Source organism: Lissotriton helveticus, chromosome 12 (genome assembly GCF_964261635.1).
Source record: "Lissotriton helveticus chromosome 12, aLisHel1.1, whole genome shotgun sequence".
In the NCBI taxonomy this organism is placed as follows: Eukaryota; Metazoa; Chordata; class Amphibia; order Caudata; family Salamandridae; genus Lissotriton; species Lissotriton helveticus.
In genome coordinates this window covers 97,554,063-97,578,067 of record NC_136073.1, presented here as the reverse complement: position 1 = coordinate 97,578,067, position 24,005 = coordinate 97,554,063, and the positions used below count along the sequence as shown (strand labels likewise).

Genomic DNA, 24,005 nt, shown 5'->3' with positions numbered 1-24,005 from the left:
CAAGATTATGGAGTAAATACTGTTCTTGCAAAATAAAAAAAGACACATTTATGAGAAAGACGTAGATGACATTACTACCTCGATTTGAGCTATATTAATGCCTTCATGAAAAAAAAAATATAATGTATTCAAGAAATAACATTGGGTGTTATAAGAGTACCTGTTTATTAAAACATATTAATACTTGTTTAGTGATTGAGTATCTTTTTGTGTTTAAGATTACAGTACATATAAAGAAGAATTTATAGCAGGAAACAAAATGTCATCATCAACAATAGATTATTTATGTATTTTTTGATATTGACGTTGGTGGTGTGGCTTAGTGGTTAAAGCGCCTGTCTCGTAAACAGGAAATGCTGAGTTCAAATCTCAGCAGCACCTAACTGTTTTTTCCATGCTTTAGGAATATTTTTCATCAAACAAGTATTGAATACATTTTAAGAATTAAACGTCTGGTTCTATGAACTTTAGAATAAGTTATCATAAAATGAAATGAAATACTTGGTATTGTGAAGATTTTTATAGGAATGCATTGACTGAAATATCGAAAAGTAAATGACAAAGAACAAGATAGAGCCGTATGATCACTCTATTGTTGAGTTCAACTAATCCACTCTTCGTCAAGGTATATTTTAAAATTCTATGAATAGGGTAAACTTCAAATTAGAGAGGTGTTTTTGAATAAGTGAAGCGTCTTCATCTAAAGTGTTTGAGTAGAGAAGTCTGTGAACTTATAAAAGAATATGAAAGTGAAAAAGCAATATTCTCTTGAACACCATAAAGAAAAGTCTTTTAAAGTAAAGGTTCAAGGGGGTGCTGTGGCTTAGCTGGTTAAAGCGCCTGTCTAGTAAACAGGAGATCCTGAGTTCAACTCTCAGTAGCGCCTTGCTTTTCTCTTTGTTATATAACAAATCAATTTCATTAGGTCCTATTCTGATACAATTAAAATATAAAAGTCTGATTCATCTTTCTGTTGAACAGATCATCTTAAACCTCATAAAAACCAAAGTATTTTCAAGATTATGGAGTAAATACTGTTATTGCAAAATAAAAAAAGACACATTTATGAGAAAGACGTAGATGACATTACTACCTCGATTTGAGCTATATTATTGCCTTCATGAAAAAAAAAAATATAATGTATTCAAGAAATAACATTGGGTTTTATAAGAGTACCTGTTTATTAAAACATATTAATACTTGTTTAGTGATTGAGTATCTTTTTGTGTTTAAGATTACAGTACATATAAAGAAGAATTTATAGCAGGAAACAAAATGTCATCATCAACACTAGATTATTTATGTATTTTCTGTTATTGACGTTGGTGTGGCTTAGTGGTTAAAGCGCCTGTCTCGGAAACAGGAAATGTTGAGTTCAAATCTCAGCAGCACCTAACTGTTTTCTCCAAGCTTTAGGAATATTTTTCATCAAACAAATGTTGAATACAATTTAAGAATAAACGTCTGGTTCTATGAACTTTAGAATAAGTTATCATAAAATGAAATAAAATACTTGTCATTGTGAAGATTTTTATAGGAATGCATTGACTGAAATATCGAAAAGTAAATGACAAAGAACAAGATAGAGCCGTATGATCACTCTATTGTTGAGTTCAACTAATCCACTCTTCGGCAAGGTATATTTTAAAATTCTATGAATAGGGTAAACTTCAAATTAGAGAGGTGTTTTTGAATAAGTGAAGCTTCTTCATCTAAAGTGTTTGAGTAGAGAAGTCTGTGAACTTATAAAAGAATATGAAAGTGAAAAAGCAATATTCTCTTGAACACCATAAAGAAAAGTCTTTCAAAATAAAGACTCGAGGGGGTGCTGTGGCTTAGCTAGTTAAAGCACCTGTCTAGTAAACAGGAGATCCTGAGTTCAACTCTCAGCAGCGCCTTGCTTTTCTCTTTGTTATATAACAAATCAATTTCATTAGGTCCTATTCTGATACAATTAAAATATAAAAGTCTGATTCATCTTACTGTTGAACAGATCTTCTTAAACCTCATAAAAACCAAAGTATTTTCAAGATTATAGAGTGAATACTCTTGTTGCAAAATAAAAAAAGACATATCTATGAGAAAGACGTATATGACATTACTACCTCGATTTGAGCTATATTAATGCCTTCATGAAAAAAAAAATATAATGTATTCAAGAAATAACGTTGGGTTTTATAAGAGTACCTGTTTATTAAAACATATTAATACTTGTTTAGTGATTGAGTATCTTATTGTGTTTAAGATTACAGTACATATAAAGAAGAATTTATAGCAGGAAACAAAATTTCATCATCAGCAGTAGATTATTGATGTATTTTTTGCTATTGACGTTGATGCTGTGGCTTAGTGGTTAAAGCGCCTGTCTCGTAAACAGGAAATCCTGAGTTCAAATCTCAGTAGCACCTAACTGTTTTCGCCATGCTTTAGGAATATTTTTCATCAAACAAGTATTGAATACATTTTAAGAATTAAACGTCTGGTTCTATGAACTTTAGAATAAGTTATCATAAAATGAAATAAAATACTTGGTATTGTGAAGATTTTTATAGGAATGCATTGACTGAAATATCGAATAGTAAATGACAAAGAACAAGATAGAGCCGTATGATCACTCTATTGTTGAGTTCAACTAATCCACTCTTCGGCAAGGTATATTTTAAAATTCTATGAATAGGGTAAACTTCAAATTAGAGAGGTGTTTTTGAATAAGTGAAACGTCTTCATCTAAAGTGTTTGAGTAGAGAAGTCTGTGAACTTATAAAAGAATATGAAAGTGAAAAAGCAATATTCTTTTGAACACCATAAAGAAAAGTCTTTCAAAGCTAAGACTCAAGGGGGTGCAGTGGCTTAGCTGGTTAAAGCACATGTCTAGTAAACAGGAGATCCTGAGTTCAACTCTCAGCAGCGCCTTGCTTTTCTCTTTGTTATATAACAAATCAATTTCATTAGGTCCTATTCTGATAAAATTTAAATATAAAAGTCTGATTCATCTTTCTGTTGAACAGATCATCTTAAACCTCATAAAAACCAAAGTATTTTCAAGATTATGGAGTAAATACTATTATTGCAAAATAAAAAAAGACATATTTATGAGAAAGACGTAGATGACATTACTACCTCGATTTGAGCTATATTAATGCCTTCACAAAAAAGAAAATGTAATGTATTCAAGAAATAACATTGGGTTTTATAAGAGTACCAGTTTATTAAAACATATTAATACTTGTTTAGTGATTGAGTATCTTTTTGTGTTTAGGATTACAGTACATATAAAGAAGAATTTATAGCAGGAAACAAAATTTCATCATCAGCAGTAGATTATTGATGTATTTTTTGCTATTGACGTTGGTGCTGTGGCTTAGTGGTTAAAGCGCCTGTCTCGTAAACAGGAAATCCTGAGTTCAAATCTCAGTAGCACCTAACTGTTTTCTCCATGCTTTAGGAATATTTTCCATCAAACAAGTATTGAATACATTTTAAGAATTAAACGTCTGGTTCTATGAACTTTAGAATAAGTTATCATAAAATGAAATAAAATACTTGGTATTGTGAAGATTTTTATAGGAATGCATTGACTGAAATATCGAAAAGTAAATGACAAAGAACAAGATAGAGCCGTATGATCACTCTATTGTTGAGTTCAACTAATCCACTCTTCGGCAAGGTATATTTTAAAATTCTATGAATAGGGTAAACTTCAAATTAGAGAGGTGTTTTTGAATAAGTGAAGCGTCTTCATCTAAAGTGTTTGAGTAGAGAAGTCTGTGAACTTATAAAAGAATATGAAAGTGAAAAAGCAATATTCTCTTGAACACCATAAAGAAAAGTCTTTCAAAGTTAAGCCTCAAGGGGGTGCTGTGGCTTAGCTGGTTAAAGTGCCTGTCTAGTAAACAGGAGATCCTGAGTTCAACTCTCAGCAGCGCCTTGCTTTTCTCTTTGTTATATAACAAATCAATTTCATTAGGTCCTATTCTGATAAAATTAAAATATAAAAGTCTGATTCATCTTTCTGTTGAACAGATCATCTTAAACCTCATAAAAACCAAAGTATTTTCAAGATTATGGAGTAAATACTATTATTGCAAAATAAAAAAAGACATATTTATGAGAAAGACGTAGATGACATTACAACCTCGATTTGAGCTATATTAATGCCTTCACAAAAAAAAAATGTAATGTATTCAAGAAATAACATTGGGTTTTATAAGAGTACCAGTTTATTAAAACATATTAATACTTGTTTAGTGATTGAGTATCTTTTTGTGTTTCGGATTACAGTACATATAAAGAAGAATTTATAGCAGGAAACAAAATTTCATCATCAGCAGTAGATTATTGATGTATTTTTTGCTATTGACGTTGGTGCTGTGGCTTAGTGGTTAAAGCGCCTGTCTCGTAAACAGGAAATCCTGAGTTCAAATCTCAGTAGCACCTAACTGTTTTCTCCATGCTTTAGGAATATTTTCCATCAAACAAGTATTGAATACATTTTAAGAATTAAACGTCTGGTTCTATGAACTTTAGAATAAGTTATCATAAAATGAAATAAAATACTTGGTATTGTGAAGATTTTTATAGGAATGCATTGACTGAAATATCGAAAAGTAAATGACAAAGAACAAGATAGAGCCGTATGATCACTCTATTGTTGAGTTCAACTAATCCACTCTTCGGCAAGGTATATTTTAAAATTCTATGAATAGGGTAAACTTCAAATTAGAGAGGTGTTTTTGAATAAGTGAAGCGTCTTCATCTAAAGTGTTTGAGTAGAGAAGTCTGTGAACTTATAAAAGAATATGAAAGTGAAAAAGCAATATTCTCTTGAACACCATAAAGAAAAGTCTTTCAAAGTTAAGCCTCAAGGGGGTGCTGTGGCTTAGCTGGTTAAAGCGCCTGTCTAGTAAACAGGAGATCCTGAGTTCAACTCTCAGCAGCGCCTTGCTTTTTTCTTTGTTATAAAACAAATCAATTTCATTAGGTCCTATTCTGATAAAATTAAAATATAAAAGTCTGATTCATCTTTCTGTTGAACAGATCATCTTAAACCTCATAAAACCAACGTATTTTCAAGATTATGGAGTATATACTGTTATTGCAAAATAAAAAAAGACATATCTATGAGAAAGACGTAGATGACATTACTACCTCGATTTGAGCTATATTAATGCCTTCATGAAAAAAAAAAGTAATGTATTCAAGAAATAACATTGGGTTTTATAAGAGTACCAGGTAATTAAAACATATTAATACTTGTTTAGTGATTGAGTATCTTTTTGTGTTTAAGATTACAGTACATATAAAGAAGAATTTATAGCAGGAAACAAAATTACATCATCAACAATAGATTATTTATGTATTTTTTGTTAATGACGTTTGTGGTGTGGCTTAGTGGTTAAAGCGCCTGTCTCGTAAACAGGAAATGCTGAGTTCAAATCTCAGCATCACCTAACTGTTTTCTCCATGCTTTAGGAATATTTTTCATCAAACAAATGTTGAATACAATTTAAGAATAAACGTCTTGTTCTATGAACTTTAGAATAAGTTATCATAAAATGAAAAAAAATACTTGGCATTGTGAAGATTTTTATAGGAATGCATTGACTGAAATATCGAAAAGTAAATGACAAAGAACAAGATAGAGCCGTATGATCACTCTATTGTTGAGTTCAACTAATCCACTCTTCGGCAAGGTATATTTTAAAATTCTATGAATAGGGTAAACTTCAAATTAGAAAGGTGTTTTTGAATAAGTGAAGCGTCTTCATCTAAAGTGTTTGAGTAGAGAAGTCTGTGAACTTATACAAGAATATGAAAGTGAAAAAGCAATATTCTCTTGAACACCATAAAGAAAAGTCTTTCAAAGTAAAGACTCAAGGGGGTGCTGTGGCTTAGCTGGTTAAAGCGCCTGTCTAGTAAACAGGAGATCCTGATTTCAACTCTCAGCAGCACCTTGCTTTTCTCTTTGTTATATAACAAATCAATTTCATTAGGTCCTATTCTGATACAATTAAAATATAAAAGTCTGATTCATCTTACTGTTGAACAGATCATCTTAAACCTCATAAAAACCAAAGTATTTTCAAGATTATAGAGTGAATACTGTTGTTGCAAAATAAAAAAAGACATATCTATGAGAAAGACGTATATGACATTACTACCTCGATTTGAGCTATATTAATGCCTTCATGAAAAAAAAAATGTAATGTATTCAAGAAATAACATTGGGTTTTATAAGAGTACCAGTTTTTTAAAACATATTAATACTTGTTTAGTGATTGAGTATCTTTTTGTGTTTAAGATTACAGTACATATAAAGAAGAATTTATAGCGGGAAACAAAATTTCATCATCAACAATAGATTATTTATGTATTTTTTGTTATTGAAGTTGGTGGTGTGGCTTAGTGGTCAAAGCGCCTGTCTCGTAAACAGGAAATGCTGAGTTCAAATCTCAGTAGCACCTAACTGTTTTCTTTATGCCTTAGGAATATTTTTCATCAAACAAATGTTGAATAAAATTAAGAATAAACGTCTGGTTCTATGAACTTTAGAATAAGTTATCATAAAATGAAATAAAATACTTGGCATTGTGAAGATTTTTAAAGGAATGCATTGACTGAAATATCGAAAAGTAAATGACAAAGAACAAGATAGAGCCGTATGATCACTCTATTGTTGAGTTCAACTAATCCACTCTTCGGCAAGGTATATTTTAAAATTCTATGAATAGGGTAAACTTCAAATTAGAGAGGTGTTTTTGAATAAGTGAAGCTTCTTCATCTAAAGTGTTTGAGTAGAGAAGTCTGTGAACTTATAAAAGAATATGAAAGTGAAAAAGCAATATTCTCTTGAACACCAAAAGAAAAGTCTTTCAAAGTAAAGACTCAAGGGGGTGCTGTGGTTTAGCTGGTTAAAGCGCCTGTCTAGTAAACAGGAGATCCTGAGTTCAACTCTCAGCAGCGCCTTGCTTTTCTCTTTGTTATATAACAAATCAATTTCATTAGGTCCTATTCTGATACAATTAAAATATAAAAGTCTGATTCAACTTACTGTTGGACAGATCATCTTCAACCTCATAAAAACGAAAGTATTTTCAGGATTATAGAGTGAATACTGTTTTTGCAAAATAAAAAAAAGACATATCTATGAGAAAGACGTATATGACATTACTACCTCGATTTGAGCTATATTAATGCCTTCATGAAAAAAAATATAATGTATTCAAGAAATAACATTGGGTTTTATAAGAGTACCTGTTTATTAAAACATATTAATACTTGTTTAGTGATTGAGTATCTTATTGTGTTTAAGATTACAGTACATATAAAGAAGAATTTATAGCAGGGAACACAATTTCATCATCAGCAGTAGATTATTTATGTATTTTTTGCTATTGACGTTGGTGCTGTGGCTTAGTGGTTAAAGCGCCTATCTCGTAAACAGGAAATTTTGAGTTCAAATCTCAGTAGCACCTAACTGTTTTCTCCATGCTTTAGGAATATTTTTCATCAAACAAATGTTGAATACAATTTAAGAATAAACGTCTGGTTCTATGAACTTTAGAATAAGTTATCATAAAATGAAATAAAATACTTGGCATTGTGAAGATTTTTATAGGAATGCATTGACTGAAATATCGAAAAGTAAAGGACAAAGAACAAGATAGAGCCGTATGATCACTCTATTGTTGAGTTCAACTAATCCACTCTTCGGCAAGGTATATTTTAAAATTCTATGAATAGGGTAAACTTCAAATTAGAGAGGTGTTTTTGAATAAGTGAAGCTTCTTCATCTAAAGTGTTTGAGTAGAGAAGTCTGTGAACTTATAAAAGAATATGAAAGTGAAAAAGCAATATTCTCTTGAACACCATAAAGAAAAGTCTTTCAAAGTAAAGACTCAAGGGGGTGCTGTGGTTTAGCTGGTTAAAGCGCCTGTCTAGTAAACAGGAGATCCTGAGTTCAACTCTCAGCAGCGCCTTGCTTTTCTCTTTGTTATATAACAAATCAATTTCATTAGGTCCTATTCTGATACAATTAAAATATAAAAGTCTGATTCATCTTACTGTTGAACAGATCATCTTAAACCTCATAAAAACCAAAGTATTTTCAAGATTATAGAGTGAATACTGTTGTTGCAAAATAAAAAAAGACATATCTATGAGAAAGACGTATATGACATTACTACCTCGATTTGAGCTATATTAATGCCTTCATGAAAAAAAAATATAATGTATTCAAGAAATAACATTGGGTTTTATAAGAGTACCTGTTTATTAAAACATAGTAATACTTGTTTAGTGATTGAGTATCTTATTGTGTTTAAGATTACAGTACATATAAAGAAGAATTTATAGCAGGGAACAAAATTTCATCATCAGCAGTAGATTATATATGTATTTTTTGCTATTGATGTATGTGCTGTGGCTTAGTGGTTAAAGCGCCTGTCTCGTAAACAGGAAATCCTGAGTTCAAATCTCAGTAGCACCTAACTGTTTTCTCCATGCCTTAGGAATATTTTTCATCAAACAAGTATTGAATACATTTTAAGAATTAAACGTCTGGTTCTATGAACTTTAGAATAAGTTATCATAAAATGAAATAAAATACTTGGTATTGTGAAGATTTTTATAGGAATGCATTGACTGAAATATCGAAAAGTAAATGACAAAGAACAAGATAGAGCCGTATGATCACTCTATTGTTGAGTTCAACTAATCCACTCTTCGGCAAGGTATATTTTAAAATTCTATGAATAGGGTAAACTTCAAATTAGAGAGGTGTTTTTGAATAAGTGAAGCTTCTTCATCTAAAGTGTTTGAGTAGAGAAGTCTGTGAACTTATAAAAGAATATGAAAGTGAAAAAGCAATATTCTCTTGAACACCATAAAGAAAAGTCTTTCAAAATTAAGACTCAAGGGGGTGCTGTGGCTTAGCTGGTTAAAGCACCTGTCTAGTAAACAGGAGATCCTGAGTTCAACTCTCAGCAGCGCCTTGCTTTTCTCTTTGTTATATAACAAATCAATTTCATTAGGTCCTATTCTGATACAATTAAAATATAAAAGTCTGATTCATCTTTCTGTTGAACAGATCATCTTAAACCTCATAAAAACCAAAGTATTTTCAAGAATATGGAGTAAATACTGTTATTGCAAAATAAAAAAAGACATATCTATGAGAAAGACGTAGATGACATTACTACCTCGATTTGAGCTATATTAATGCCTTCATGAAAAAAAAAATGTAATGTATTCAAGAAATACCATTGGGTTTTATAAGAGTACCAGTTTATTAAAACATATTAATACTTGTTTAGTGATTGAGTATCTTTTTGTGTTTAAGATTACAGTACATATAAAGAAGAATTTATAGCAGGAAACAAAATTTCATCATCAACAATAGATTATTTATGTATTTTTTTGTTATTGACGTTGGTGGTGTGGCTTAGTGGTTAAAGCGCCTGTCTCGTAAACAGGAAATGCTGAGTTCAAATCTCAGCAGCACCTAACTGTTTTCTCCATGCTTTAGGAATATTTTTCATCAAACAAATGTTGAATACAATTTAAGAATAAACGTCTTGTTCTATGAACTTTAGAATAAGTTATCATAAAATGAAATAAAATACTTGGCATTGTGAAGATTTTTATAGGAATGCATTGACTGAAATATCGAAAAGTAAATGACAAAGAACAAGATAGAGCCGTATGATCACTCTATTGTTGAGTTCAACTAATCCACTCTTCGGCAAGGTATATTTTAAAATTCTATGAATAGGGTAAACTTCAAATTAGAGAGGTGTTTTTGAATAAGTGAAGCTTCTTCATCTAAAGTGTTTGAGTAGAGAAGTCTGTGAACTTATAAAAGAATATGAAAGTGACAAAGCAATATTCTCTTGAACACCATAAAGAAAAGTCTTTCAAAGTAAAGACTCAAGGGGGTGCTGTGGCTTAGCTGGTTAAAGCGCCTGTCTAGTAAACAAGAGATCCTGAGTTCAACTCTCAGCAGTGCCTTGCTTTTCTCTTTGTTATATAACAAATCAATTTCATTAGGTCCTATTCTGATACAATTAAAATATAAAAGTCTGATTCATCTTACTGTTGAACAGATCATCTTAAACCTCATAAAAACCAAAGTATATTCAAGATTATAGAGTGAATACTGTTGTTGCAAAATAAAAAAAGACATATCTATGAGAAAGACGTATATGACATTACTACCTCGATTTGAGCTATATTAATGCCTTCATGAAAAAAAAATATAATGAATACAAGAAATAACATTGGGTTTTATAAGAGTACCTGTTTATTAAAACATAATAATACTTGTTTAGTGATTGAGTATCTTATTGTGTTTAAGATTACAGTACATATAAAGAAGAATTTATAGCAGGAAATAAAATTTCATCATCAGCAGTAGATTATTTATGTATTTTTTTGCTATTGAGGTTGGTGCTGTGGCTTAGTGGTTAAAGCGCCTGTCTCGTAAACAGGAAATCCTGAGTTCAAATCTCAGTAGCACCTAACTGTTTTCTCCATGCTTTAGGAATATTTTTCATCAAACAAGTATTGAATACATTTTAAGAATTAAACATCTGGTTCTATGAACTTTAGAATAAGTTATCATAAAATGAAATAAAATACTTGGTATTGTGAAGATTTTTATAGGAATGCATTGACTGAAATATCGAAAAGTAAATGACAAAGAACAAGATAGAGCCGTATGATCACTCAATTGTTGAGTTCAACTAATCCACTCTTCGGCAAGGTATATTTTAAAATTCTATGAATAGGGTAAACTTCAAATTAGAGAGGTGTTTTTGAATAAGTGAAGCGTCTTCATCTAAAGTGTTTGAGTAGAGAAGTCTGTGAACTTATAAAAGAATATGAAAGTGAAAAAGCAATATTCTCTTGAACACCATAAAGAAAAGTCTTTCAAAGTTAAGACTCAAGGGGGTGCTGTGGCTTAGCTGGTTAAAGTGCCTGTCTAGTAAACAGGAGATCCTGAGTTCAACTCTCAGCAGCGCCTTGCTTTTTTCTTTATTATATAACAAATCAATTTCATTAGGTACTATTCTGATACAAAAAAAATATAAAAGTCTGATTCATCTTACAGTTGAACAGATCATCTTCAACCTCATAAAAGCCAAAGTATTTTCAAGAATATAGAGTGAATACTGTTATTGCAAAATAAAAAAAGACATATCTATGAGAAAGACGTAGATGACATTACTACCTCGATTTGAGCTATATTAATGCCTTCATGAAAAAAAACAATGTAATGTATTCAAGAAATAACATTGGGTTTTATAAGAGTACCTGTTTATTAAAACATATTAATACTTGTTTAGTGATTGAGTATCTTTTTGTGTTTAAGATTACAGTACATATAAAGAAGAATTTATAGCAGGAAACAAAATTTCATCATCAACAATAGATTATTTATTTATTTTTTATTATTGACGTTGGTGGTGTGGCTTAGTGGTTAAAGCGCCTGTCTCGTAAACAAGAAATGCTGTGTTCAAATCTCAGCAGCACCTAACTGTTTTCTCCATGCTTTAGGAATATTTTTCATCAAACAAATGTTGAATACAATTTAAGAATAAACGTCTTGTTCTATGAACTTTAGAATAAGTTATCATAAAATGAAATAAAATACTAGGCATTGTGAAGATTTTTATAGGAATGCATTGACTGAAATATCGAAAAGTAAATGACAAAGAACAAGATAGAGCCGTATGATCATTCTATTGTTGAGTTCAACTAATCCACTCTTCGGCAAGGTATATTTTAAAATTCTATGAATAGGGTAAACTTCAAATTAGAGAGGTGTTTTTGAATAAGTGAAGCTTCTTCATCTAAAGTGTTTGAGTAGAGAAGTCTGTGAACTTATAAAAGAATATGAAAGTGAAAAAGCAATATTCTCTTGAACACCATAAAGAAAAGTCTTTCAAAGTAAAGACTCAAGGGGGTGCTGTGGCTTAGCTGGTTAAAGCGCCTGTCTAGTAAACAGGAGATCCAGAGATCAACTCTCAGCAGTGCCTTGCTTTTCTCTTTGTTATATAACAAATCAATTTCATTAGGTCCTATTCTGATACAATCAAAATATAAAAGTCTGATTCATCTTACTGTTGAACAGATCATCTTAAACCTCATAAAAACCAAAGTATTTTCAAGATTATAGAGTGAATACTGTTGTTGCAAAATAAAAAAAGACATATCTATGAGAAAGACGTATTTGACATTACTACCTCGATTTGAGCAATATTAATGCCTTCATGAAAAAAAAAATATAATGTATTCAAGAAATAACATTGGGTTTTATAAGAGTACCTGTTTATTAAAACATATTAATACTTGTTTAGTGATTGAGTATCTTATTGTGTTTAAGATTACAGTACATATAAAGAAGAATTTATAGCAGGAAACAAAATTTCATCATCAGCAGTAGATTATTTATGTATTGTTTGCTATTGACGTTGGTGGTGTGGCTTAGTGGTTAAAGCGCCTGTCTCGTAAACAGAAAATCCTGAGTTCAAATCTCAGTAGCACCTAACTGTTTTCTCCATGCTTTAGGAATATTTTTCATCAAACAAGTATTGAATACATTTTAAGAATTAAACGTCTGGTTCTATGAACTTTAGAATAAGTTATCATAAAATGAAATAAAATACTTGGTATTGTGAAGATTTTTATAGGAATGCATTGACTGAAATATCGAAAAGTAAATGACAAAGAACAAGATAGAGCCGTATGATAACTCTATTGTTGAGTTCAACTAATCCACTCTTCGGCAAGGTATATTTTAAAATTCTATGAATACGGTAAACTTCAAATTAGAGAGGTGTTTTTGAATAAGTGAAGCGTCTTCATCTAAAGTGTTTGAGTAGAGAAGTCTGTGAACTTATAAAAGAATATGAAAGTGAAAAAGCAATATTCTCTTGAACACCATAAAGAAAAGTCTTTCAAAGTTAAGACTCAAAGGGGTGCTGTGGCTTAGCTGGTTAAAGCGCCTGTCTAGTAAACAGGAGTTCCTGAGTTCAACTCTCAGCAGCGCCTTGCTTTTCTCTTTATTATATAACAAATCAATTTCATTAGGTACTATTCTGATACAATTAAAATATAAACGTCTGATTCATCTTACTGTTGAACAGATCATCTTCAACCTCATAAAAGCCAAAGTATTTTCAAGATTATGGAGTAAATACTGGTATTGCAAAATAAAAAAAGACATATCTATGAGAAAGACGTGGATGACATTACTACCTCGATTTGAGCTATATTAATGCCTTCATGAAAAAAAAAATTTAATGTATTCAAGAAATAACATTGGGTTTTATAAGAGTACCTGTTTATTAAAACATATTAATACTTGTTTAGTGATTGAGTATCTTATTGTGTTTAAGATTACAGTACATATAAAGAAGAATTTATAGCAGGAAACAAAATTTCATCATCAGCAGTAGATTATTTATGTATTTTTTGCAATTGACGTTGGTGCTGTGGCTTAGTGGTTAAAGCGCCTGTCTCGTAAACAGGAAATCCTGAGTTCAAATCTCAGTAGCACCTAACTGTTTTCTCCATGCTTTAGGAATATTTTTCATCAAACAAGTATTGAATACATTTTAAGAATTAAACGTCTGGTTCTATGAACTTTAGAATAAGTTATCATAAAATGAAATAAAATACTTGGTATTGTGAAGATTTTTATAGGAATGCATTGACTGAAATGTCGAAAAGTAAATGACAAAGAACAAGATAGAGCCGTATGATCACTCTATTGTTGAGTTCAACTAATCCACTCTGCGGCAAGGTATATTTTAAAATTCTATGAATAGGGTAAACTTCAAATTAGAGAGGTGTTTTTGAATAAGTGAACCGTCTTCATCTAAAGTGTTTGAGTAGAGAAGTCTGTGAACTTATAAAAGAATATGAAAGTGAAAAAGCAATATTCTCTTGAACACCATAAAGAAAAGTCTTTCAAAGTTAAGACTCAAGGGGGTGCTGTGGCTTAGCTGGTTAAAGCGCCTGTCTAGTAAACAGGAGATCCTGAGTTCAACTCTCAGCAGCGCCTTGCTTTTCTCTTTGTTAGGTAACAAATCAATTTCATTAGGTCCTATTCTGATACAATTAAAATATAAAAGTCTGATTCATCTTTCTGTTGAACAGATCATCTTAAACCTCATAAAAACCAAAGTATTTTCAAGATTATGGAGTAAATACTGTTCTTGCAAAATAAAAAAAGACACATTTATGAGAAAGACGTAGATGACATTACTACCTCGATTTGAGCTATATTAATGCCTTCATGAAAAAAAAATATAATGTATTCAAGAAATAACATTGGGTGTTATAAGAGTACCTGTTTATTAAAACATATTAATACTTGTTTAGTGATTGAGTATCTTTTTGTGTTTAAGATTACAGTACATATAAAGAAGAATTTATAGCAGGAAACAAAATGTCATCATCAACAATAGATTATTTATGTATTTTTTGATATTGACGTTGGTGGTGTGGCTTAGTGGTTAAAGCGCCTGTCTCGTAAACAGGAAATGCTGAGTTCAAATCTCAGCAGCACCTAACTGTTTTTTCCATGCTTTAGGAATATTTTTCATCAAACAAGTATTGAATACATTTTAAGAATTAAACGTCTGGTTCTATGAACTTTAGAATAAGTTATCATAAAATGAAATGAAATACTTGGTATTGTGAAGATTTTTATAGGAATGCATTGACTGAAATATCGAAAAGTAAATGACAAAGAACAAGATAGAGCCGTATGATCACTCTATTGTTGAGTTCAACTAATCCACTCTTCGTCAAGGTATATTTTAAAATTCTATGAATAGGGTAAACTTCAAATTAGAGAGGTGTTTTTGAATAAGTGAAGCGTCTTCATCTAAAGTGTTTGAGTAGAGAAGTCTGTGAACTTATAAAAGAATATGAAAGTGAAAAAGCAATATTCTCTTGAACACCATAAAGAAAAGTCTTTTAAAGTAAAGGTTCAAGGGGGTGCTGTGGCTTAGCTGGTTAAAGCGCCTGTCTAGTAAACAGGAGATCCTGAGTTCAACTCTCAGTAGCGCCTTGCTTTTCTCTTTGTTATATAACAAATCAATTTCATTAGGTCCTATTCTGATACAATTAAAATATAAAAGTCTGATTAATCTTACTGTTGAACAGATCAGCCTAAACCTCATAAAAACCAAAGTATTTTCAAGATTATAGAGTGAATACTGTTGTTGCAAAATAAAAAAAGACATATCTATGAGAAAGATGTATATGACATTACTACCTCGATTTGAGCTATATTAATACCTTCATGAAAAAAAAATATAATGTATTCAAGAAATAACATTGGGTGTTATAAGAGTACCTGTTTATTAAAACATATTAATACTTGTTTAGTGATTGAGTATCTTTTTGTGTTTAAGATTACAGTACATATAAAGAAGAATTTATAGCAGGAAACAAAATTTCATCATCAGCAGTAGATTATTTATGTATTTTTTGCTATTGACGTTGGTGCTGTGGCTTAGTGGTTAAAGCGCCTGTCTCGTAAACAGGAAATCCTGAGTTCAAATCTCAGTAGCACCTAACTGTTTTCTCCATGCTTTAGGAATATTTTTCATCAAACAAGTATTGAATACATTTTAAGAATTAAACGTCTGGTTCTATGAACTCTAGAATAAGTTATCATAAAATGAAATAAAATACTTGGTATTGTGAAGATTTTTATAGGAATGCATTGACTGAAATATCAAAAAGTAAATGACAAAGAACAAGATAGAGCTCTATGATCACTCTATTGTTCAGTTCAACTAATCCACTCTTCGGCAAGGTATATTTCAAAATTCTATGAATAGGGTAAACTTCAAATTAGAGAGGTGTTTTTGAATAAGTGAAACGTCTTCATCTAAAGTGTTTGAGTAGAGAAGTCTGTGAACTTATAAAAGAATATGAAAGTGAAAAAGCAATATTCTCTTGAACACCATAAAGAAAAGTCTTTCAAAGTTAAGACTCAAGGGGGTGCTGTGGCTTAGCTGGTTAAAGCGCCTGTCTAGTAAACAGGAGATCCTGAGTTCAACTCTCAGCAGCGCCTTGCTTTTCTCTTTGTTAGGTAACAAATCAATTTCATTAGGTCCTATTCTGATACAATTAAAATATAAAAGTCTGATTCATCTTTCTGTTGAACAGATCATCTTAAACCTCATAAAAACCAAAGTATTTTCAAGATTATGGAGTAAATACTGTTCTTGCAAAATAAAAAAAGACACATTTATGAGAAAGACGTAGATGACATTACTACCTCGATTTGAGCTATATTAATGCCTTCATGAAAAAAAAAATATAATGTATTCAAGAAATAACATTGGGTGTTATAAGAGTACCTGTTTATTAAAACATATTAATACTTGTTTAGTGATTGAGTATCTTTTTGTGTTTAAGATTACAGTACATATAAAGAAGAATTTATAGCAGGAAACAAAATGTCATCATCAACAATAGATTATTTATGTATTTTTTGATATTGACGTTGGTGGTGTGGCTTAGTGGTTAAAGCCCCTGTCTCGTAAACAGGAAATGCTGAGTTCAAATCTCAGCAGCACCTAACTGTTTTTTCCATGCTTTAGGAATATTTTTCATCAAACAAGTATTGAATACATTTTAAGAATTAAACGTCTGGTTCTATGAACTTTAGAATAAGTTATCATAAAATGAAATGAAATACTTGGTATTGTGAAGATTTTTATAGGAATGCATTGACTGAAATATCGAAAAGTAAATGACAAAGAACAAGATAGAGCCGTATGATCACTCTATTGTTGAGTTCAACTAATCCACTCTTCGTCAAGGTATATTTTAAAATTCTATGAATAGGGTAAACTTCAAATTAGAGAGGTGTTTTTGAATAAGTGAAGCGTCTTCATCTAAAGTGTTTGAGTAGAGAAGTCTGTGAACTTATAAAAGAATATGAAAGTGAAAAAGCAATATTCTCTTGAACACCATAAAGAAAAGTCTTTTAAAGTAAAGGTTCAAGGGGGTGCTGTGGCTTAGCTGGTTAAAGCGCCTGTCTAGTAAACAGGAGATCCTGAGTTCAACTCTCAGTAGCGCCTTGCTTTTCTCTTTGTTATATAACAAATCAATTTCATTAGGTCCTATTCTGATACAATTAAAATATAAAAGTCTGATTAATCTTACTGTTGAACAGATCAGCCTAAACCTCATAAAAACCAAAGTATTTTCAAGATTATAGAGTGAATACTGTTGTTGCAAAATAAAAAAAGACATATCTATGAGAAAGATGTATATGACATTACTACCTCGATTTGAGCTATATTAATACCTTCATGAAAAAAAAATATAATGTATTCAAGAAATAACATTGGGTGTTATAAGAGTACCTGTTTATTAAAACATATTAATACTTGTTTAGTGATTGAGTATCTTTTTGTGTTTAAGATTACAGTACATATAAAGAAGAATTTATAGCAGGAAACAAAATTTCATCATCAGCAGTAGATTATTTATGTATTTTTTGCTATTGACGTTGGTGCTGTGGCTTAGTGGTTAAAGCGCCTGTCTCGTAAACAGGAAATCCTGAGTTCAAATCTCAGTAGCACCTAACTGTTTTCTCCATGCTTTAGGAATATTTTTCATCAAACAAGTATTGAATACATTTTAAGAATTAAACGTCTGGTTCTATGAACTTTAGAATAAGTTATCATAAAATGAAATAAAATACTTGGTATTGTGAAGATTTTTATAGGAATGCATTGACTGAAATATCAAAAAGTAAATGACAAAGAACAAGATAGAGCTCTATGATCACTCTATTGTTCAGTTCAACTAATCCACTCTTCGGCAAGGTATATTTCAAAATTCTATGAATAGGGTAAACTTCAAATTAGAGAGGTGTTTTTGAATAAGTGAAACGTCTTCATCTAAAGTGTTTGAGTAGAGAAGTCTGTGAACTTATAAAAGAATATGAAAGTGAAAAAGCAATATTCTCTTGAACACCATAAAGAAAAGTCTTTCAAAGTTAAGACTCAAGGGGGTGCTGTGGCTTAGCTGGTTAAAGCACCTGTCTAGTAAACAGGAGATCCTGAGTTCAACTCTCAGCAGCGCCTTGCTTTTCTCTTTGTTATATAACAAATCAATTTCATTAGGTCCTATTCTGATACAATTAAAATATAAAAGTCTGATTCATCTTTCTGTTGAACAGATCATCTTAAACCTCATAAAAACCAAAGTATTTTCAAGATTATGGAGTAAATACTGTTATTGCAAAATAAAAAAAGACACATTTATGAGAAAGACGTAGATGACATTACTACCTCGATTTGAGCTATATTATTGCCTTCATGAAAAAAAAAAATATAATGTATTCAAGAAATAACATTGGGTTTTATAAGAGTACCTGTTTATTAAAACATATTAATACTTGTTTAGTGATTGAGTATCTTTTTGTGTTTAAGATTACAGTACATATAAAGAAGAATTTATAGCAGGAAACAAAATGTCATCATCAACACTAGATTATTTATGTATTTTTTGTTATTGACGTTGGTGTGGCTTAGTGGTTAAAGCGCCTGTCTCGGAAACAGGAAATGTTGAGTTCAAATCTCAGCAGCACCTAACTGTTTTCTCCAAGCTTTAGGAATATTTTTCATCAAACAAATGTTGAATACAATTTAAGAATAAACGTCTGGTTCTATGAACTTTAGAATAAGTTATCATAAAATGAAATAAAATACTTGTCATTGTGAAGATTTTTATAGGAATGCATTGACTGAAATATCGAAAAGTAAATGACAAAGAACAAGATAGAGCCGTATGATCACTCTATTGTTGAGTTCAACTAATCCACTCTTCGGCAAGGTATATTTTAAAATTCTATGAATAGGGTAAACTTCAAATTAGAGAGGTGTTTTTGAATAAGTGAAGCTTCTTCATCTAAAGTGTTTGAGTAGAGAAGTCTGTGAACTTATAAAAGAATATGAAAGTGAAAAAGCAATATTCTCTTGAACACCATAAAGAAAAGTCTTTCAAAATAAAGACTCGAGGGGGTGCTGTGGCTTAGCTAGTTAAAGCACCTGTCTAGTAAACAGGAGATCCTGAGTTCAACTCTCAGCAGCGCCTTGCTTTTCTCTTTGTTATATAACAAATCAATTTCATTAGGTCCTATTCTGATACAATTAAAATATAAAAGTCTGATTCATCTTACTGTTGAACAGATCTTCTTAAACCTCATAAAAACCAAAGTATTTTCAAGATTATAGAGTGAATACTCTTGTTGCAAAATAAAAAAAGACATATCTATGAGAAAGACGTATATGACATTACTACCTCGATTTGAGCTATATTAATGCCTTCATGAAAAAAAAATATAATGTATTCAAGAAATAACGTTGGGTTTTATAAGAGTACCTGTTTATTAAAACATATTAATACTTGTTTAGTGATTGAGTATCTTATTGTGTTTAAGATTACAGTACATATAAAGAAGAATTTATAGCAGGAAACAAAATTTCATCATCAGCAGTAGATTATTGATGTATTTTTTGCTATTGACGTTGATGCTGTGGCTTAGTGGTTAAAGCGCCTGTCTCGTAAACAGGAAATCCTGAGTTCAAATCTCAGTAGCACCTAACTGTTTTCGCCATGCTTTAGGAATATTTTTCATCAAACAAGTATTGAATACATTTTAAGAATTAAACGTCTGGTTCTATGAACTTTAGAATAAGTTATCATAAAATGAAATAAAATACTTGGTATTGTGAAGATTTTTATAGGAATGCATTGACTGAAATATCGAATAGTAAATGACAAAGAACAAGATAGAGCCGTATGATCACTCTATTGTTGAGTTCAACTAATCCACTCTTCGGCAAGGTATATTTTAAAATTCTATGAATAGGGTAAACTTCAAATTAGAGAGGTGTTTTTGAATAAGTGAAACGTCTTCATCTAAAGTGTTTGAGTAGAGAAGTCTGTGAACTTATAAAAGAATATGAAAGTGAAAAAGCAATATTCTTTTGAACACCATAAAGAAAAGTCTTTCAAAGCTAAGACTCAAGGGGGTGCAGTGGCTTAGCTGGTTAAAGCACATGTCTAGTAAACAGGAGATCCTGAGTTCAACTCTCAGCAGCGCCTTGCTTTTCTCTTTGTTATATAACAAATCAATTTCATTAGGTCCTATTCTGATAAAATTAAAATATAAAAGTCTGATTCATCTTTCTGTTGAACAGATCATCTTAAACCTCATAAAAACCAAAGTATTTTCAAGATTATGGAGTAAATACTATTATTGCAAAATAAAAAAAGACATATTTATGAGAAAGACGTAGATGACATTACTACCTCGATTTGAGCTATATTAATGCCTTCACAAAAAAAGAAAATGTAATGTATTCAAGAAATAACATTGGGTTTTATAAGAGTACCAGTTTATTAAAACATATTAATACTTGTTTAGTGATTGAGTATCTTTTTATGTTTAGGATTACAGTACATATAAAGAAGAATTTATAGCAGGAAACAAAATTTCATCATCAGCAGTAGATTATTGATGTATTTTTTGCTATTGACGTTGGTGCTGTGGCTTAGTGGTTAAAGCGCCTGTCTCGTAAACAGGAAATCCTGAGTTCAAATCTCAGTAGCACCTAACTGTTTTCTCCATGCTTTAGGAATATTTTCCATCAAACAAGTATTGAATACATTTTAAGAATTAAACGTCTGGTTCTATGAACTTTAGAATAAGTTATCATAAAATGAAATAAAATACTTGGTATTGTGAAGATTTTTATAGGAATGCATTGACTGAAATATCGAAAAGTAAATGACAAAGAACAAGATAGAGCCGTATGATCACTCTATTGTTGAGTTCAACTAATCCACTCTTCGGCAAGGTATATTTTAAAATTCTATGAATAGGGTAAACTTCAAATTAGAGAGGTGTTTTTGAATAAGTGAAGCGTCTTCATCTAAAGTGTTTGAGTAGAGAAGTCTGTGAACTTATAAAAGAATATGAAAGTGAAAAAGCAATATTCTCTTGAACACCATAAAGAAAAGTCTTTCAAAGTTAAGCCTCAAGGGGGTGCTGTGGCTTAGCTGGTTAAAGTGCCTGTCTAGTAAACAGGAGATCCTGAGTTCAACTCTCAGCAGCGCCTTGCTTTTCTCTTTGTTATATAACAAATCAATTTCATTAGGTCCTATTCTGATAAAATTAAAATATAAAAGTCTGATTCATCTTTCTGTTGAACAGATCATCTTAAACCTCATAAAAACCAAAGTATTTTCAAGATTATGGAGTAAATACTATTATTGCAAAATAAAAAAAGACATATTTATGAGAAAGACGTAGATGACATTACAACCTCGATTTGAGCTATATTAATGCCTTCACAAAAAAAAAATGTAATGTATTCAAGAAATAACATTGGGTTTTATAAGAGTACCAGTTTATTAAAACATATTAATACTTGTTTAGTGATTGAGTATCTTTTTGTGTTTCGGATTACAGTACATATAAAGAAGAATTTATAGCAGGAAACAAAATTTCATCATCAGCAGTAGATTATTGATGTATTTTTTGCTATTGACGTTGGTGCTGTGGCTTAGTGGTTAAAGCGCCTGTCTCGTAAACAGGAAATCCTGAGTTCAAATCTCAGTAGCACCTAACTGTTTTCTCCATGCTTTAGGAATATTTTCCATCAAACAAGTATTGAATACATTTTAAGAATTAAACGTCTGGTTCTATGAACTTTAGAATAAGTTATCATAAAATGAAATAAAATACTTGGTATTGTGAAGATTTTTATAGGAATGCATTGACTGAAATATCGAAAAGTAAATGACAAAGAACAAGATAGAGCCGTATGATCACTCTATTGTTGAGTTCAACTAATCCACTCTTCGGCAAGGTATATTTTAAAATTCTATGAATAGGGTAAACTTCAAATTAGAGAGGTGTTTTTGAATAAGTGAAGCGTCTTCATCTAAAGTGTTTGAGTAGAGAAGTCTGTGAACTTATAAAAGAATATGAAAGTGAAAAAGCAATATTCTCTTGAACACCATAAAGAAAAGTCTTTCAAAGTTAAGCCTCAAGGGGGTGCTGTGGCTTAGCTGGTTAAAGCGCCTGTCTAGTAAACAGGAGATCCTGAGTTCAACTCTCAGCAGCGCCTTGCTTTTTTCTTTGTTATAAAACAAATCAATTTCATTAGGTCCTATTCTGATAAAATTAAAATATAAAAGTCTGATTCATCTTTCTGTTGAACAGATCATCTTAAACCTCATAAAACCAACGTATTTTCAAGATTATGGAGTATATACTGTTATTGCAAAATAAAAAAAGACATATCTATGAGAAAGACGTAGATGACATTACTACCTCGATTTGAGCTATATTAATGCCTTCATGAAAAAAAAAAGTAATGTATTCAAGAAATAACATTGGGTTTTATAAGAGTACCAGGTAATTAAAACATATTAATACTTGTTTAGTGATTGAGTATCTTTTTGTGTTTAAGATTACAGTACATATAAAGAAGAATTTATAGCAGGAAACAAAATTACATCATCAACAATAGATTATTTATGTATTTTTTGTTAATGACGTTTGTGGTGTGGCTTAGTGGTTAAAGCGCCTGTCTCGTAAACAGGAAATGCTGAGTTCAAATCTCAGCATCACCTAACTGTTTTCTCCATGCTTTAGGAATATTTTTCATCAAACAAATGTTGAATACAATTTAAGAATAAACGTCTTGTTCTATGAACTTTAGAATAAGTTATCATAAAATGAAAAAAAATACTTGGCATTGTGAAGATTTTTATAGGAATGCATTGACTGAAATATCGAAAAGTAAATGACAAAGAACAAGATAGAGCCGTATGATCACTCTATTGTTGAGTTCAACTAATCCACTCTTCGGCAAGGTATATTTTAAAATTCTATGAATAGGGTAAACTTCAAATTAGAAAGGTGTTTTTGAATAAGTGAAGCGTCTTCATCTAAAGTGTTTGAGTAGAGAAGTCTGTGAACTTATACAAGAATATGAAAGTGAAAAAGCAATATTCTCTTGAACACCATAAAGAAAAGTCTTTCAAAGTAAAGACTCAAGGGGTTGCTGTGGCTTAGCTGGTTAAAGCGCCTGTCTAGTAAACAGGAGATCCTGATTTCAACTCTCAGCAGCACCTTGCTTTTCTCTTTGTTATATAACAAATCAATTTCATTAGGTCCTATTCTGATACAATTAAAATATAAAAGTCTGATTCATCTTACTGTTGAACAGATCATCTTAAACCTCATAAAAACCAAAGTATTTTCAAGATTATAGAGTGAATACTGTTGTTGCAAAATAAAAAAAGACATATCTATGAGAAAGACGTATATGACATTACTACCTCGATTTGAGCTATATTAATGCCTTCATGAAAAAAAAAATGTAATGTATTCAAGAAATAACATTGGGTTTTATAAGAGTACCAGTTTTTTAAAACATATTAATACTTGTTTAGTGATTGAGTATCTTTTTGTGTTTAAGATTACAGTACATATAAAGAAGAATTTATAGCGGGAAACAAAATTTCATCATCAACAATAGATTATTTATGTATTTTTTGTTATTGAAGTTGGTGGTGTGGCTTAGTGGTCAAAGCGCCTGTCTCGTAAACAGGAAATGCTGAGTTCAAATCTCAGCAGCACCTAACTGTTTTCTCCATGCTTTAGGAATATTTTTCATCAAACAAATGTTGAATACAATTTAAGAATAAACGTCTGGTTCTATGAATTTTAGAATAAGTTATCATAAAATGAAATGAAATACATGTCATTGTGAAGATTTTTATAGGAATGCATTGACTGAAATATCGAAAAGTAAATGACAAAAAACAAGATAGAGCCGTATGATCACTCTATTGTTGAGTTCAACTAATCCACTCTTCGGCAAGGTATATTTTAAAATTCTATGAATAGGGTAAACTTCAAATTAGAGAGGTGTTTTTGAATA

The 24,005-nt window shown here is 30.8% G+C and overlaps 39 non-coding genes across 39 annotated transcripts; all 39 read left to right on the top strand.

The window, feature by feature from the left end:
* Positions 1-308: 308 nt before the first annotated feature.
* TRNAT-CGU (transfer RNA threonine (anticodon CGU)) lies at positions 309-381 on the top strand. Its single transcript has one exon. It is a non-coding gene; the product is annotated as a tRNA-Thr (tRNA).
* A 431-nt stretch (positions 382-812) lies between these two features.
* On the top strand, positions 813-886 carry TRNAT-AGU (transfer RNA threonine (anticodon AGU)). Its single transcript has one exon. It is a non-coding gene; the product is annotated as a tRNA-Thr (tRNA).
* Positions 887-1,824: 938 nt separating this feature from the next.
* On the top strand, positions 1,825-1,898 carry TRNAT-AGU (transfer RNA threonine (anticodon AGU)). The gene has a single exon. It is a non-coding gene; the product is annotated as a tRNA-Thr (tRNA).
* Positions 1,899-2,335: 437 nt separating this feature from the next.
* Positions 2,336-2,408, top strand: TRNAT-CGU (transfer RNA threonine (anticodon CGU)). Its single transcript has one exon. It is a non-coding gene; the product is annotated as a tRNA-Thr (tRNA).
* Positions 2,409-3,350: 942 nt separating this feature from the next.
* On the top strand, positions 3,351-3,423 carry TRNAT-CGU (transfer RNA threonine (anticodon CGU)). Its single transcript has one exon. It is a non-coding gene; the product is annotated as a tRNA-Thr (tRNA).
* A 431-nt stretch (positions 3,424-3,854) lies between these two features.
* Positions 3,855-3,928, top strand: TRNAT-AGU (transfer RNA threonine (anticodon AGU)). The gene has a single exon. It is a non-coding gene; the product is annotated as a tRNA-Thr (tRNA).
* Positions 3,929-4,364: 436 nt separating this feature from the next.
* TRNAT-CGU (transfer RNA threonine (anticodon CGU)) lies at positions 4,365-4,437 on the top strand. The gene has a single exon. It is a non-coding gene; the product is annotated as a tRNA-Thr (tRNA).
* Positions 4,438-4,868: 431 nt separating this feature from the next.
* On the top strand, positions 4,869-4,942 carry TRNAT-AGU (transfer RNA threonine (anticodon AGU)). The gene has a single exon. It is a non-coding gene; the product is annotated as a tRNA-Thr (tRNA).
* Positions 4,943-5,377: 435 nt separating this feature from the next.
* TRNAT-CGU (transfer RNA threonine (anticodon CGU)) lies at positions 5,378-5,450 on the top strand. Its single transcript has one exon. It is a non-coding gene; the product is annotated as a tRNA-Thr (tRNA).
* Positions 5,451-5,880: 430 nt separating this feature from the next.
* On the top strand, positions 5,881-5,954 carry TRNAT-AGU (transfer RNA threonine (anticodon AGU)). Its single transcript has one exon. It is a non-coding gene; the product is annotated as a tRNA-Thr (tRNA).
* Positions 5,955-6,391: 437 nt separating this feature from the next.
* TRNAT-CGU (transfer RNA threonine (anticodon CGU)) lies at positions 6,392-6,464 on the top strand. The gene has a single exon. It is a non-coding gene; the product is annotated as a tRNA-Thr (tRNA).
* A 428-nt stretch (positions 6,465-6,892) lies between these two features.
* TRNAT-AGU (transfer RNA threonine (anticodon AGU)) lies at positions 6,893-6,966 on the top strand. The gene has a single exon. It is a non-coding gene; the product is annotated as a tRNA-Thr (tRNA).
* Positions 6,967-7,905: 939 nt separating this feature from the next.
* Positions 7,906-7,979, top strand: TRNAT-AGU (transfer RNA threonine (anticodon AGU)). The gene has a single exon. It is a non-coding gene; the product is annotated as a tRNA-Thr (tRNA).
* Positions 7,980-8,415: 436 nt separating this feature from the next.
* Positions 8,416-8,488, top strand: TRNAT-CGU (transfer RNA threonine (anticodon CGU)). Its single transcript has one exon. It is a non-coding gene; the product is annotated as a tRNA-Thr (tRNA).
* A 431-nt stretch (positions 8,489-8,919) lies between these two features.
* Positions 8,920-8,993, top strand: TRNAT-AGU (transfer RNA threonine (anticodon AGU)). Its single transcript has one exon. It is a non-coding gene; the product is annotated as a tRNA-Thr (tRNA).
* A 438-nt stretch (positions 8,994-9,431) lies between these two features.
* On the top strand, positions 9,432-9,504 carry TRNAT-CGU (transfer RNA threonine (anticodon CGU)). The gene has a single exon. It is a non-coding gene; the product is annotated as a tRNA-Thr (tRNA).
* Positions 9,505-9,934: 430 nt separating this feature from the next.
* Positions 9,935-10,008, top strand: TRNAT-AGU (transfer RNA threonine (anticodon AGU)). Its single transcript has one exon. It is a non-coding gene; the product is annotated as a tRNA-Thr (tRNA).
* Positions 10,009-10,445: 437 nt separating this feature from the next.
* Positions 10,446-10,518, top strand: TRNAT-CGU (transfer RNA threonine (anticodon CGU)). The gene has a single exon. It is a non-coding gene; the product is annotated as a tRNA-Thr (tRNA).
* A 431-nt stretch (positions 10,519-10,949) lies between these two features.
* TRNAT-AGU (transfer RNA threonine (anticodon AGU)) lies at positions 10,950-11,023 on the top strand. Its single transcript has one exon. It is a non-coding gene; the product is annotated as a tRNA-Thr (tRNA).
* Positions 11,024-12,475: 1,452 nt separating this feature from the next.
* On the top strand, positions 12,476-12,548 carry TRNAT-CGU (transfer RNA threonine (anticodon CGU)). The gene has a single exon. It is a non-coding gene; the product is annotated as a tRNA-Thr (tRNA).
* A 431-nt stretch (positions 12,549-12,979) lies between these two features.
* Positions 12,980-13,053, top strand: TRNAT-AGU (transfer RNA threonine (anticodon AGU)). The gene has a single exon. It is a non-coding gene; the product is annotated as a tRNA-Thr (tRNA).
* A 437-nt stretch (positions 13,054-13,490) lies between these two features.
* TRNAT-CGU (transfer RNA threonine (anticodon CGU)) lies at positions 13,491-13,563 on the top strand. Its single transcript has one exon. It is a non-coding gene; the product is annotated as a tRNA-Thr (tRNA).
* A 431-nt stretch (positions 13,564-13,994) lies between these two features.
* On the top strand, positions 13,995-14,068 carry TRNAT-AGU (transfer RNA threonine (anticodon AGU)). The gene has a single exon. It is a non-coding gene; the product is annotated as a tRNA-Thr (tRNA).
* A 436-nt stretch (positions 14,069-14,504) lies between these two features.
* Positions 14,505-14,577, top strand: TRNAT-CGU (transfer RNA threonine (anticodon CGU)). The gene has a single exon. It is a non-coding gene; the product is annotated as a tRNA-Thr (tRNA).
* A 431-nt stretch (positions 14,578-15,008) lies between these two features.
* TRNAT-AGU (transfer RNA threonine (anticodon AGU)) lies at positions 15,009-15,082 on the top strand. Its single transcript has one exon. It is a non-coding gene; the product is annotated as a tRNA-Thr (tRNA).
* Positions 15,083-15,518: 436 nt separating this feature from the next.
* Positions 15,519-15,591, top strand: TRNAT-CGU (transfer RNA threonine (anticodon CGU)). The gene has a single exon. It is a non-coding gene; the product is annotated as a tRNA-Thr (tRNA).
* A 431-nt stretch (positions 15,592-16,022) lies between these two features.
* On the top strand, positions 16,023-16,096 carry TRNAT-AGU (transfer RNA threonine (anticodon AGU)). Its single transcript has one exon. It is a non-coding gene; the product is annotated as a tRNA-Thr (tRNA).
* Positions 16,097-16,533: 437 nt separating this feature from the next.
* TRNAT-CGU (transfer RNA threonine (anticodon CGU)) lies at positions 16,534-16,606 on the top strand. Its single transcript has one exon. It is a non-coding gene; the product is annotated as a tRNA-Thr (tRNA).
* A 431-nt stretch (positions 16,607-17,037) lies between these two features.
* Positions 17,038-17,111, top strand: TRNAT-AGU (transfer RNA threonine (anticodon AGU)). The gene has a single exon. It is a non-coding gene; the product is annotated as a tRNA-Thr (tRNA).
* Positions 17,112-17,547: 436 nt separating this feature from the next.
* Positions 17,548-17,620, top strand: TRNAT-CGU (transfer RNA threonine (anticodon CGU)). Its single transcript has one exon. It is a non-coding gene; the product is annotated as a tRNA-Thr (tRNA).
* A 431-nt stretch (positions 17,621-18,051) lies between these two features.
* TRNAT-AGU (transfer RNA threonine (anticodon AGU)) lies at positions 18,052-18,125 on the top strand. The gene has a single exon. It is a non-coding gene; the product is annotated as a tRNA-Thr (tRNA).
* A 938-nt stretch (positions 18,126-19,063) lies between these two features.
* Positions 19,064-19,137, top strand: TRNAT-AGU (transfer RNA threonine (anticodon AGU)). Its single transcript has one exon. It is a non-coding gene; the product is annotated as a tRNA-Thr (tRNA).
* A 436-nt stretch (positions 19,138-19,573) lies between these two features.
* Positions 19,574-19,646, top strand: TRNAT-CGU (transfer RNA threonine (anticodon CGU)). The gene has a single exon. It is a non-coding gene; the product is annotated as a tRNA-Thr (tRNA).
* A 943-nt stretch (positions 19,647-20,589) lies between these two features.
* On the top strand, positions 20,590-20,662 carry TRNAT-CGU (transfer RNA threonine (anticodon CGU)). Its single transcript has one exon. It is a non-coding gene; the product is annotated as a tRNA-Thr (tRNA).
* A 431-nt stretch (positions 20,663-21,093) lies between these two features.
* On the top strand, positions 21,094-21,167 carry TRNAT-AGU (transfer RNA threonine (anticodon AGU)). The gene has a single exon. It is a non-coding gene; the product is annotated as a tRNA-Thr (tRNA).
* A 436-nt stretch (positions 21,168-21,603) lies between these two features.
* TRNAT-CGU (transfer RNA threonine (anticodon CGU)) lies at positions 21,604-21,676 on the top strand. Its single transcript has one exon. It is a non-coding gene; the product is annotated as a tRNA-Thr (tRNA).
* Positions 21,677-22,107: 431 nt separating this feature from the next.
* Positions 22,108-22,181, top strand: TRNAT-AGU (transfer RNA threonine (anticodon AGU)). Its single transcript has one exon. It is a non-coding gene; the product is annotated as a tRNA-Thr (tRNA).
* Positions 22,182-22,616: 435 nt separating this feature from the next.
* On the top strand, positions 22,617-22,689 carry TRNAT-CGU (transfer RNA threonine (anticodon CGU)). The gene has a single exon. It is a non-coding gene; the product is annotated as a tRNA-Thr (tRNA).
* A 941-nt stretch (positions 22,690-23,630) lies between these two features.
* On the top strand, positions 23,631-23,703 carry TRNAT-CGU (transfer RNA threonine (anticodon CGU)). Its single transcript has one exon. It is a non-coding gene; the product is annotated as a tRNA-Thr (tRNA).
* Positions 23,704-24,005: the final 302 nt, after the last annotated feature.